A 13,294-nucleotide genomic window follows, 5' to 3' on the forward strand; every position below is an offset into this window, starting at 1 on the left:
AGATTCAATGAGATCAAGTGTTAACCGGCAACAGACGACACCCACATATCTGTTGTTTTGGCCGTGTCTGGGGTGTAAAATCACTGGTAACTGCGTTCGAGCTGTCAAAGTGGTGAGGAGCTGCTCTTATGATCTTTGTGTGGATTTGATTATGCTGAGATGCAGGGCCAGGCAAAGGACCATCACGTCATCGGGCAGGGAGGAGTGCCATTCTCAAATCAAACAGTAATCTGTGCCACTGTCATTTTGTCAACAAGGCAGCATGGTGGATTTATGGGAACATTGTTTCATTTAATGACATCTGCTTTTATATTGTTAATGGGTTAAAGTTATATTTATTTTGTCAATTATTAAGTATCCTAAGTATTTTTCTTTTTTCTGGTCCACTTAAATGATTGTTGTAGATCATGAGTTATTTTTTTATTGCCATTGTGTTTTCTTTCCACGTTCATTTTATATCCAGAGATTTTAGTATTCTGAAAAAAATATTTTAGCAAGGGGAGCATTGAGTTTTCAATATTGGTCAGGTATATCAGAAGATTATCTGCAAATAAATTCAGTTTATATTCATGTCAACCTATACCGAGACCTGTTACGTTTGGGTCCAGTCTAATTATTTCTGCAGGCGGTTCAATTGCTAGAGCAAACAGAATTGGGGGAGAACGAGAAGACATCCCTCTCTTGTGCCCCTTTCTAAAGCAATTTTATCAGATAATGTATTTGTATTATTTTTGCTTTATGACATTTATATAATATTTGTAATACATGCATTTCAGCTGGAACATGTTCTTGTATGTGTTTGTTAGTGTTTATTTTTAATAAACCCTGTTTGATTATGTATCAAGTCTGGTAAGACTTTTGCCACTGTATTGCTTATGAGCTTTGTTTTTGTCAGTTTATTCAATGTATGGTTCTGTAATTAGCAGGGGACTCTCCAGATTTTCCTGATAGTAATATAACTGAAATAATTGTTTGATAAATGAAACTAGGAAGCACTGAATTGAGTGACATGTTGTCATTTGTGTAAAAAGGGCTTTACTTTGTCCCAAAATTGTAAATATAATTCTATGGGAAAGCCGTCCATTTCTGGTGCTTTTCACAGCACTAATGTTTTAAAGTGTCTACCTAGTGATATTTGTAGGATTGTGGCACATTAATTATATAGTATTTTAAAATGTGTGTTTCGTTGCTGACTTAGTGGGGACAGCATTTTTCAGAGAAAGATGTTAGCTAATAATTAGATCAGTATCTTTCAATGTAATAATAGAACTTAAGATGTTCTATTTAAGTGATAATGCCCTCGAAGCCGGTGTTTGGAGGATATATTGGCACGATATAACCATACCAATATATCCTCAACACCGGCTTCGACGCATTCACTTAAATACAACCTGTTGAGTGCATCATCATTTTTATACAACGGGTTACCAACATTTTCATTAACATTTTGATGAATTCATTCATAATATTTCATCCGTCCACGAGATATAGTCCCGACACACATCTAGGGTTATATCGGTTCGGTTGCCAGAGATGCGACCCAGTAGTTGTCTTTTTGTTCTGTATCCATGGACGCGAGCCAGTCGTTCATTCTAAATGTTCTATTGCCATGCTGGCTGGCAACGTTCTTATCCCTTGCTTGCTAGCCAGCCAACTACGGCTATCTTACAGTCACGTCAAAATAACAAAGTAGCTGCATTTACATTTGTTTAAGCTGTTTTCTAGTGACATTTATTTGGATACATCCATAACAATGAGCTAATGAGGCACGATTTCACCTGGCGTAGAAAATGTGCTCACCCGTCAGTACACTGTTGTTTAGAGGAGCTAGCCAACAACACAGCTAACACAATCACTTCAAACTGAAGCTGGAAAGACACCAAACTAGATGCACTTCGTTTAACATTTGTTCAATTTACATTTCTTTGTATATATCCATAAAAATGCCAGCTGATTCATGATTTCATCATTTTCCAGAGCCCTGCAAAATGACCTCCAGCAGGCCACAAATGTGCATGTGCCAGCATATGGTCTCACAAGGGGTCTGAGGATCTCATCTCGGTACCTAATGGCAGTCAGGCTACCTCTGGCGAGCACATGGAGGGCTGTGCGGCCCCACAAAGAAATGCCACCCCACACCATGACTGACCCACCGCCAAACCGGTCATGCTGGAGGATGTTGCAGGCAGCAGAACGTTCTCCACGGCGTCTCCAGACTCTGTCATGTCTGTCACATGTGCTCATGTGCTCAGTGTGAACCTGCTTTCATCTGTGAAGAGCACAGGGCGCCAGTGGCGAATTTTCCAATCTTGGTGTTCTCTGGCAAATGCCAAACGTCCTGCACGGTGCTGGGCTGTAAGCACAACCCCCACCTGTGGACGTCGGGCCCTCATACCACTCTCATGGAGTCTGTTTCTGACCGTTTTAGCAGACACATGCACATTTGTGGCCTGCTGGAGGTCATTTTGCAGGGCTCTGGCAGTGCACCTCCTTGCACAAAGGCGGAGGTAGCGGTCCTGCTGCTGGGTTGATGCCCTCCTACGAACTCCTCCACGTCTCCTGATGTACTGGCCTGTCTCCTGGTAGCGCCTCCATGCTCTGGACACTACGCTGACAGACACAGCAAACCGTTTTGCCACAACTCGCATTGATGTGCCATCCTGGATGAAATGCACTACCTGAGCCACTTGTGTGGGTTGTAGACTCCGTCTCATGCTACCACTAGAGTGAGAGCACCACCAGCATTCAAAAGTGACCAAAACATCAGCCAGGAAGCATAGGAACTGAGAAGTTGTCTGTGGTCACCACCTGCAGAATCACTCCTTTTTTGGGGGTGTCATACTAATTGCCTATAATTTCCACCTTTTGTCTATTCCATTTGCACAACAGCATGTGACATTTTTTGTCAATCAGTGTTGCTTCCTAATTGGACAGTTTGATTTCACAGAAGTGTGATTGACTTGGAGTTACATTGTGTTGTTTAAGTGTTCCCTTTGTTTTTTTGAGCAGTGTATATAGCAGTTGTCTGTAATCATGGCCGGGTGTGGCCTGATATCATTAGTTAATTCTCATTAAAATAGCATACAAAAAACAAATGGATAGTGTACGATCATAGATACAATTTGGCTACAGAAGCCTACAAACATTTACAATAGCAAAATCACAATAATCACAAGAATGGCTTCAGATCAAAGTCTACGTTAAGACCGAAGGGAGCAACGGTCTTTAAGTTGAAGATCCAGGCAGCCTCTCGTTTTAACAATAAATTGTCAAGGTCACCCCCTCTCCTAGGGGGGGTGACATGTTCGATGCCAATATAACGTAGAGACAAAATCGAGTGGTTTGCTTCTAAAAAGTGTGCCGCAACTGGGTAAATCGAGTTTTTGAACCTAATGATGCTCTGAGATTAGTACTTTTAATTTGCGCTTTGTTTTACCCACATTTTTACCACAAGGACAAGTTATAAGATAAATAACTGCCTTAGTGGAGCACGTGATAACACCTTTTGATTTGTGATCTGTTTCCCTGTTTGTGGGTGTTTGAAGGATCTACATTTATAAGTGCCATTGCATTGAGCACAGCCATTACACTTGTAATTTCCATCCAGTAGGGCCGCAAATAGACGTTGTTCAGGAATATCTTGGGGTGGTAAATCAGAGTTTCAGTTTCTCTGATATTTCTGCCCCGCGAGAATACGACCAAGGGAAGGTCCAAAAACACATTACCAATACTATCATCGGATCTTAGAATGTGCCAATGTTTGAACGATTCCCTTCATTTGCTCAGAGCACTTTGAATAGCGGGTAGTTAGAACGCAAGGATGCTTATTTTTGCGAGACTGACCTTGAAAGTTCATGTCTCATTTTGTTTAGAACTTTCTCAATGGCAGTATTAATCTGACCATTTTTGTACCCTCTCTCCTTGAATTTTCTTTGCGTCTCAGCCATATTTCTGTCAATCTGTTTTTTACAAATTCTTTTGATTCGACAGAATTGGCTGTAGGGGAAACAGTTTTTCAAGGGAAGTGGGTGACAGCTATCAGCGCTCAACAAACTGCTACGATCAGTAGGTTTCCTGTAAAGGTCAGTGTATAGAACATTATCTTCACACAAGATCAAGAACACTAATTTGATGTGTATCAGATTGCATAGTAAATCTCAGATGCTCAAAACAGGAGTTAAGAAAAGCATGGAACGCCTGGAGCTGTTTTACATCACCCTTCCATAGAACAAAAATATCATCAATATACCGTTTCCAAATAATGATGTTAGGCAAGAAAACAGTTTTGAGAGGATTGAAAATAGACTGTTTCTCCATGTAACCCACATTCAAATTAGCATAGTAAGGAACCATGGGGGATCCCATAGCAGTACCCTTCGTCTGAATAAACAAACCATTTAGAAACATGAAGTAGTTGTGTGTGAGTACTATTTCAGCCAATGTTATAATGCATGCACTGGAAGGTAATTCATTAGGGTTATGTTGCCTTGCCCATCTCGTCCCGAGACATTCATTACTATGAGACTATAAGGGCACAGGGCGAGACCCAGACGCAGACATGGGAGGTAGATGGTTTGAGTCTCTGATATTAATTATAATCCAAAATGCAGGCAAGAGAAGGGTCGTGGACAGGCAGGCTCGAGGTCAGGACAGGCAGTACGGTCAGGCAGACGGGTTCAGAGTAAAGGCAGGCAGGGGTCAAAACCGGGCGGACTTGCAAAAACAGAGAAGGGGAAAAACAGGAGCACGGAAAAACACGCTGGTTGACTTGACCAGACGAACTGGCAACAGACAAACAGGGAACACAGGAATAAATACCCAGGGACTAATGAGGAAATAGGTGACACCTGGAGGTGGGGGGGAGACAATAACAGAAACAGTGTGTCTTACACGCTTTCTTCCCAAACTGCCATTAACACAACTCCCTAATGAAGATGGAGCATATTGAGCCTTCCTTATTTTGCAAGGATTGATCATCTGAAATCAGAATACTAATAGCTTTTACTATGAATGAGTTAAATGTTTTAGTAATGGTGGTATTTTTCTAGAGTTCTATGGAATGTTCTGTGATCAGACACTTTTGTATCTAGATAGTATATTAAACACACAGTACGAGTCAAAAGCTTGGACACCTACTCATTCAAGAGTCTTTCTTAAATTATTACTATTTTCTACATTATAGAATAATAGTGACGACATCAAAACTATGAAATAACACATGGAATCATGTAGTAAACAAAAGTGTTAAACAAATCAAAATAATATTTTTGATTCCTCAAAGTAGACAGATTTTCACACTCTTGGCATTCTCTCAACCAGCTTCACCTGGAATGCTTTTCCAACAGTTCTGAAGTCGTACCCACATATGCTGGGTACTTGTTGGCTGCTTTTCCTTCGTTCTGCGGTCCAACTCATCCCAAACCATGGATGGTGTATGAAAGCAGTATGAAAGCAGTATAATAATTTGTACTAATCAATTGTATTATTTTACACCCAGTCAATAAAATTGATTAGTACAAATTATTATACTGCTTTCATGCTGCTTTCATACACCATCCAAAGTGCAATTAATAACTTCACCATGTTCAAAGAGATATTCACTGTCTTTTTTTAAATTTTGACCTATCTACCAATAGGTGCCCTTTGTATTTATTAGGGATCCCCATTTGCTGCTGCTAATACACCCAGTTACTACAAAGATACAGGCGTTCTTGCTAACTCGGTTGCCAGAGATGAAGGAAACCGCTCAGATTTCACCATGAGGCCAATGGTGACTTTAAAAGTTGCAGAGTTTAACTTCTTGAGAATACAGGGCGTGCTGTTTTTGCATTAGCATAATTTGCTCTACAGATTAAACTGCCTCTTATTCAATTATTGCTCTTACTATATGCATATAATTAATACCATTGGATAGAAAACAATCTATAGTTTCTAAAACCGTTTCAATTTTGTCTCTGAGTGAAACAGAAGTCATTTGACAGCACTTTCCCTGACCAAGAAGAAGAATGCAAGATGTGTATGCTCGCTTCAACGCTCTGCCTATATATGGTCACGCCACCTATGACCTGAAACACACTTCATTCGTCTTCCTCTGGGTGTCAAGAGGACGTCAGAGGAGAAATTTTTTGTTTATCTTGTACTGACGTGAAATAAGACCTATTTCTTTGGCGTGACCGACAACTTCCGGTTCTCTGAATCGCGCGATTTGGAGGTGCGATTGTCTACTGTTTTGCTGCCGTTACGGATGAAAACTATCTCCATCTCGAAGTTTGTTTGATACATGTGACCATATCATCGTAATGTATGTTTTTTCAATATAGTTTAATCAGATTATTTGAATTTTTTCGGGAGTTTTGCCGTGTTCCGTTCTGTGACTTTTTTTTTACTTTGGACAGATCCGTGCCAGTCGACCAGTACCTATGCTAAATGAAGAGGGAAAGTTGCCATTATGAATGGATTGAACGACTCATCAGGACTAAGGACACCTTGATCAACATTCTGATGAAAGATCAGCAATAGTAAGACCCAATTTACGATGTTATTTCATATATCTGTCGTGCATGTGAACTGGTCGTGGGCGCCCAGCTGGTTCTGGCTGGCGTGGCTATGCTAATTTAGCGCTACATTTTGTTTTCGCTATAAAACATTTAATACATCTGAAATATTGTTTGGATTCACCAGATGTTGGGCTTTCAATATCTGTACGCTGTGTATTTTTCTGAAATGTTTTAAGATAAGTAATTAGTTATATGACGTTGGTCTCTGTAATTGTTCTGGCTGCGTCGGCACTATTTCAGATTGCAGCTGCAATGTAGAACTGTGATTTATACCTGAAAAATGCACATTTTTCAAAAAAAAACTATGCTATACCATAAATATGTTATCAGACTGTCATCTTATGAAGTTGTTTCTTGGTTAGTGGCTATATATATTTTTATTTAGTCGAATTAGTGATAGCTACTGACGCAGGAAAAAACTGTTGGAGTAAAAAAATTGTGTCTTTTGCTAACGTGTTTAGCTAATAGATTTACATATTGTGTCTTCCCTGTAAAACATTTTAAAAATCTGAAATGGTGGCTTTATTCACAAGATTTGTATCTTTCATTAGGTGTCTTGGACTTGTGATATTTAGATGCTACTATTTAATTGTGACGCTATGCTAGCGATGCTAATCTGTTTGGGGGGGGGGGGGGGGGGGGGCTCCCGGATCCGGGGTAGAGGCTCGTTAGAGGTTAATGGCTGTGATAGGAGAAAACTGAGGATGAATCACCAACATTGTAGTTACTCCACATAACTAACCGAATTGACAGAGTGAAAAGAACAAATTCTGTGCAGAATAAAAATATTTAAAACCATGCATCCTGTTTGCAACAAGGCACTAAAAGTAATACTGCAAAACATGTGGCAAAGCAATTACATTTTTGTCCTGAATACAAAGTGTTATGTTATGGGCAAATCCAATACATTGCTGAGTACCACTCTCCATATTTTCAAGCATACTGGAGGCTGCATCATGTTATGGGTATGCTTGTGTTGGAATCGGCTAAACTTTGATCATTGAGATAGGAAATGAAAGAGACTGGGTTATGTCAGAAGTGAATGGTTCTCTGATGAAAAACAATGGACATCTATGGATTAGATGAAGGAATGTGTTGAGGCCAGGAGGTGAGGACAGATTCTTTTAAGGTAGTAATAGTGTAAGATATCATACAAAAAATTTAGCTGTGACTTATGTGGATGTTAAAAATATTTGTTGGTCTGATGTGATTTAATAAGGAGCATCCAGATGCTGCACTTGATGAATTTATGAAATTGCTTCTTCAATTGTTTGATAAACATGCACCTGTCAAGAAACTGACTGGTAAAACTGTTAAAGCTCCATAGATTGAGGAATTGAATAACTGTATGGTTGAAAGAGATGGGGGAAAAGGAGTGGCTAATCTGACTGGCTGATTTACTGCAGATTGAGGAATTATGTGACTAAACTCAACAAAAAGAATAAAGTATATTATGAAGTCAAGATCAATGATATAAAGAATGATGGAAAAAATTATAGTACTTTAAAATGAAATTATGGGCAGAAAGACATTCAACTCCATCTTTCATCGAATCAGATGGCTTATTCATCACAAAATCATTTTGATGTTGCCAATTATTTTAATGATTACTTCATTGGCAAAGTGGGCAAACTTAGGCAGGAAATGCCAACAATGAGCCATCGTACTCATGTATAATTTAATTTTTTTTAATCATTGCAAGTTTGAATTTTGTAAAGTTTGTGTGGGAGGTGAAAAAATTGTTATCGATCAATAATGACAAAACTCCTGGCATTGACAACTTAGATGGAAAGCTACTGAGGATGGTAGCTGACTCTATAGCTACTCTTATCTGTCTTACCTTAATCTTTAAGTCTAGAGGAAATTCTTTGACCTTAGGCCTGGAGGGAAGCCAAAGTCATTCCGCTACCCAAGAGTGGTAAAGCGGCCTTTACTGGTTCTAACAGCAGACCTATCAGCTTGCTGCTAGCTCTTAGCAAACTGTTTGACCAAATACAATGCTACTTCTCTGTAAATAAATTAACAACAGACTTTCAGCATGCTTATAGAGAAGGGCACTCAACATGTACTGCACTGACACAAATTACTGATTGGTTGAAAGAAATTGTGGGAGCTGTACTGTTAGCTCTCTAGGCCCTTAACTCATTTATTATTTTTACCAATGACCTGCTACTAGCATTAAACAAAGCCTGTGTGTCCATGTATGCTAATGATTCAACCATATACGCATCAGCAGCCACAGCTAATGAAGTAAATGAAACCCTTAAAAAGAGTTCAGTCTGTTTTGGTTGTATTTGGTAGAAATTAGAGGTCGACCGATTAATCGGAATGGCCGATTAAAATCGGGGGCGATTTTAAGTTTTCATAACAATCGGAAATCGGTATTTTGGGTCGCCGATTTGCCGATTATTATAATTTTTTTACACCTTTATTTAATCTTTATTTAACTAGGCAAGTCAGTTAACACATTCTTGTTTTCAATGGCGGCCTAGGAACGTTCTGCCTCGTTCAGGGGCGGATTAGTCAAAGGTATATGATTTAGAGAGAAATAGTTGACGCGTTATAATTCCTGTAATAACTTGCGGCTGAACTTGAAAGGGGTTCCTTCGTTATTTTACCGTTCATGTCTTCCATAGAGAATGTCTTGATCTACTTCAAATAAGGTCTGTGTTTCGTGCAGGCTTAAACCGCCTCGACGTTTTGATACCCGTGTAAATCTCACTAGGATAAGGTAACGTTTGTCAACATATTTTCATAAATCAACTCTAAAAAAAAGATCTTCGCTTATATTTAGCCAATATTGATCAGAGTTACCTTGTACTATGGATATCTACACAGTTATAAAATTGGCAAAGTGGTGTAAGCCTACACGAAACACAGACCTTATTTTAAGTGAATCTAAAAATATCCTATGGAATAAATGAAGGAACCGCTTTTCAGATTTTGCTAGAAGGTGTCATGGGAATTATGACTCGCACTTTGGTCGTCAATTCTTACCATGCCCATTATTAAAATAGGATTTCCTGCATATAGAAATTACAGTTTTTGTTTTCAACATTCATCACAGGTAATTTAAACTCTATTTTTATTCAAACAGTTGAGAGTATTTGTCTCCTAAGCAGACTCTTCAGTATCATTGTCACTTCAGAGCTGTGTGTGTGTATTTATGTATTATATTAAATTAAAATAAAAGTGTTCATTGTTCATTCAGTATTGTTGCAATTGTCATTATTACAAAAATATGTGTGTGTGTATGATATATTTTTTTATTTATTTCACCTTTATTTAACCAGGTAGGCAAATTGAGAACACGTTCTCATTTACAATTGCGACCTGGCCAAGATAAAGCAAAGCAGTTCGACACATACAACAACACATAGTTACACATGGAGTAAAACAAACATACAGTCAATAATACAGTGAAAAATAAGTCTATATACAATATGAGCAAGTGAGGTGAGATAAGGGAGGTGAAGGCAAACAAAATATATATATAAATAAAAATATAAGAAGGCCATGCTCACCTCTACATCACCAGAGGAACAGAGGAGGAGTAGGATAAGGGTACGGCTAAAAGCTATGAGAATTGGTCGTCTAGAACGTCTAGGACAGAGAGTAAAAGGACGTTTCTGGGGGCGATAAAATAGCTTCAAGGAATAATGTACAGACAAAGGTATGGTAGGATGTGAATACAGTGGAGGTAAACCTAGGTATTGAGTGATGATGAGAGAGATATTGTCTCTAGAAACATCATTGAAACCAGGTGATGTCATCGCATATGTGGGTGGTGGAACTGAATGGTTGGATATGGTATAGTGAGCAGGGCTAGAGGCCCTACAGTGAAATAAGCCAATAAACACTAACCAGAACAGCAATGGACAAGGTATATTTACATTAAGGAGAGGCATGCTTAATCGAGTGATCAATAAGGGTCCAGTGAGTAGAGGTTGGTTGGGGTCACGGCGATCCAGACAGCTGGCCGGGTAGATGGCTATCGGTAGCAAGCTTGCATAGGATGGAGGTCTATTTTTAGACACCTCGTGTGTTTCCGTCGGTAGATTAGTGGGGTTCCGTGTCTTGTAGAGGGGATCAATCCAATTGGCAAAATAGATATAGTGACCCAAGAAGAAAAAAAAAAAAATGTCCGATATACGTATTAAGATAACAGCCGATAAGACAGCTAACGATTAGCGGGCCCCAGATGAGCGTTCAGGTATCGTCGCGACGGAGGTGCCAGTTGGATAACTCCCTCGGGGAGATAACGTTGGCAGTCAATCGTGAAGGCCCGGTGGGGCTCCGTATCTGTAGCAAAAAAAAAAAAAAAAACGGGTCCGGATAGGTGACTGTAGCCCAGGAATGGCTGATGGAACTCCTCAGCTGGCTAGCTCCGGAATAGTTTAAGTTTGCTCCGGGATCGACGTAAGCCAATAGTCACACGGTTTGCAGCTAGCTAGCTGCGAAATCAAGGTGCAAATGTCCAGAGCCTGCGGCTGAAATCCGGGGAAACTGAGAGAAAAAAAAGAGAAAAAAAGGCCCGGTATGCTCCGGTCCGAGTCGCGTTGCACAAAAGTGCCGGTAGATTATCGAGATAAAGGAATAGCTGATGACCACAAAACGTGGGCAGCTGAAACACCAAAGCTAGCCAGCAAGCCGGCTAACTTCTGGGCAGCTTCAGATTAGCTTTCGGCTAGCTTTCGGCTAACTTCTGGTTAGCTTTCTGGCTAACTTCTGATTAGCCCCTGGTTAGCTTCCACTGTGGATTTTCAGATTTGAGGTAAATAATACTTTTTTTGTTGTAATTGGTGAGGCGGGTTGCAGGAAAGCTTTTGTAGTTGAGTTCTTGGATAATAAAAAAAATATAAAAGATATGCGAAGAAGGTGTAAATATATATATACAGGACAAGACAGTACGAGGGAAAAAAATGACGTCTGAACTGCTAAGCCATCTTGGAATCCGATATTATATATATAAAACATTTATTCTTTTATTTTTATAAATCGGCCGATTAATCTGTATCTGCTTTTTTTGTCCTCCAATAATCGGTATCGGTGTTGAAAAATCATAATCGGTCCACCTCTAGTAGAAATCATTCCCAAAGTTCTAGACCTCAGCTGAATCTAGTAATGAATGTGGCTGCTGAACAAATTGAGACTAAATGACTTGGTGTCATCTTAGATTATAAACTGTCATGGTGAAAACATATAGATTCAATGGCTGTAAATATGGGGAGAGGTCTGTCCGTAATAAAGAGATGCTCTGCTTTTTTTGACACCACAATCCACAAAGCAAGTCCTGCAGGCTCTAGTTTTATCTTATCTTGATTATTGTCCAGTCATATAGTCAAATGCTGAGAAGAAAGACCTAATGAAGCTGCAGCTGGCCCAGAGCAGAGCGGCACATTTTGCTCTTCAATGTAATCAGAGGGCTAATATTAGTACTATGCATGCCAGTCTGTCTTGGCTAAGAGTTGAGGGAAGACTGACTGCATCACCTGTTTTTTTATAAGAAACGTGTTGACTATGCAAACAATTCGGAATGTCCAACTTACACACAGCACTGACAAAACTTATCCCAAAAGACATGCCACCAGGGGTCTTTTCAGTCCCCAGGTCCAGAACAATTTCAAGGAAACGTACAGTATTATACAGAGCCATGAGTGCATGGAACGCCCTTCCATCTTATACAGCGCAAGTGAACAGCAAACCTGGTTTCAAAACACTAATAAAGCAACACCTCACGGCACAAGGCCTCTCCCCCATGTGACCTACTTGTTGTGTGTTTGTACTGACATGAATGTGTAACTGATAAATGTGTGCACACACACACTAAATGTCAATGTTTTAAATGTATGCAAAGTATTTTGTCTGTAATGTCTTTCATTATATGTTAGACCCCAGTAAGACTAGCTGTTGCCATGGCGCCAGCTAATAGGGATCCTAATAAAGCAAATAAAATGTTCCTGAGTGGTCGAGTTATATTTTTGACTACAATCTGCTCGGCAAGACTAGCAATGATTTAACAACCAATTTGACAGAGCTTGAAGAATTTTGAAAAGAACAATGGGCAAATATTGAACAATCCATGTATGCAAAGCTCTTAGAGACTTACCCCAAAAGACTGTAATCACTGCCAAAGGTGATTCTGAAATATATTGACTCAGGGCTGTGAATACTTAGATAGAAATATCTAATTTGTCTTTTACTTTTAATAAATTTAGCTAACATTTCTAAAACTTGTTTTCACTGTCATTATGGGGTATTGTGTGTAGATAGCTAAGAAAAAATATATTTTGAATTCAGGCTGTAAAACAAAATGTGAAATAAATCAAGGGGTATGAATACTTTATGAAGGCACTACAGATATTCTAAACAAAGTGTTTTGATAACTTTCAAGTGTAACAGTTTCATGTACAATAAATCCTCCTAATGCCTCGGGCCTTCTGCTCCTGATATGGTAAGGGGGTTCCCATAACACTGGCTGAACAACAAATCCACCAGGTTTTGTAAGTAGTATCACTCAATAAACATACAGCGAGGAAAAATTACGTTTCTCTAGTTTGGAAGTAATTATACAAATATAGTGACTAAGTACAGAATAGATTCAGGCCAGTGATGTTGACGTCGTTCCTATGCAACCAGGTGTGTAACGTTACATTGCTGAATGCTTGCTGACACGTATTTGTAGCATGTTCGCTAAAAAGACTGGTACTCAGGCTAGACAAATATAATCCATTTAT

General features: G+C 39.3%; 1 protein-coding gene across 3 annotated transcripts in view; it reads right to left on the reverse strand.

Moving 5' to 3' along the window:
* Positions 1-13,294, reverse strand: part of LOC129816420 (UDP-glucuronosyltransferase-like) — a 34,807-nt gene that overhangs the window by 15,908 nt on the left and 5,605 nt on the right. The gene's annotated exons all lie outside the window — the stretch shown is intronic.

Source organism: Salvelinus fontinalis, chromosome 2 (assembly GCF_029448725.1).
Source record: "Salvelinus fontinalis isolate EN_2023a chromosome 2, ASM2944872v1, whole genome shotgun sequence".
Taxonomy (NCBI): Eukaryota; Metazoa; Chordata; class Actinopteri; order Salmoniformes; family Salmonidae; genus Salvelinus; species Salvelinus fontinalis.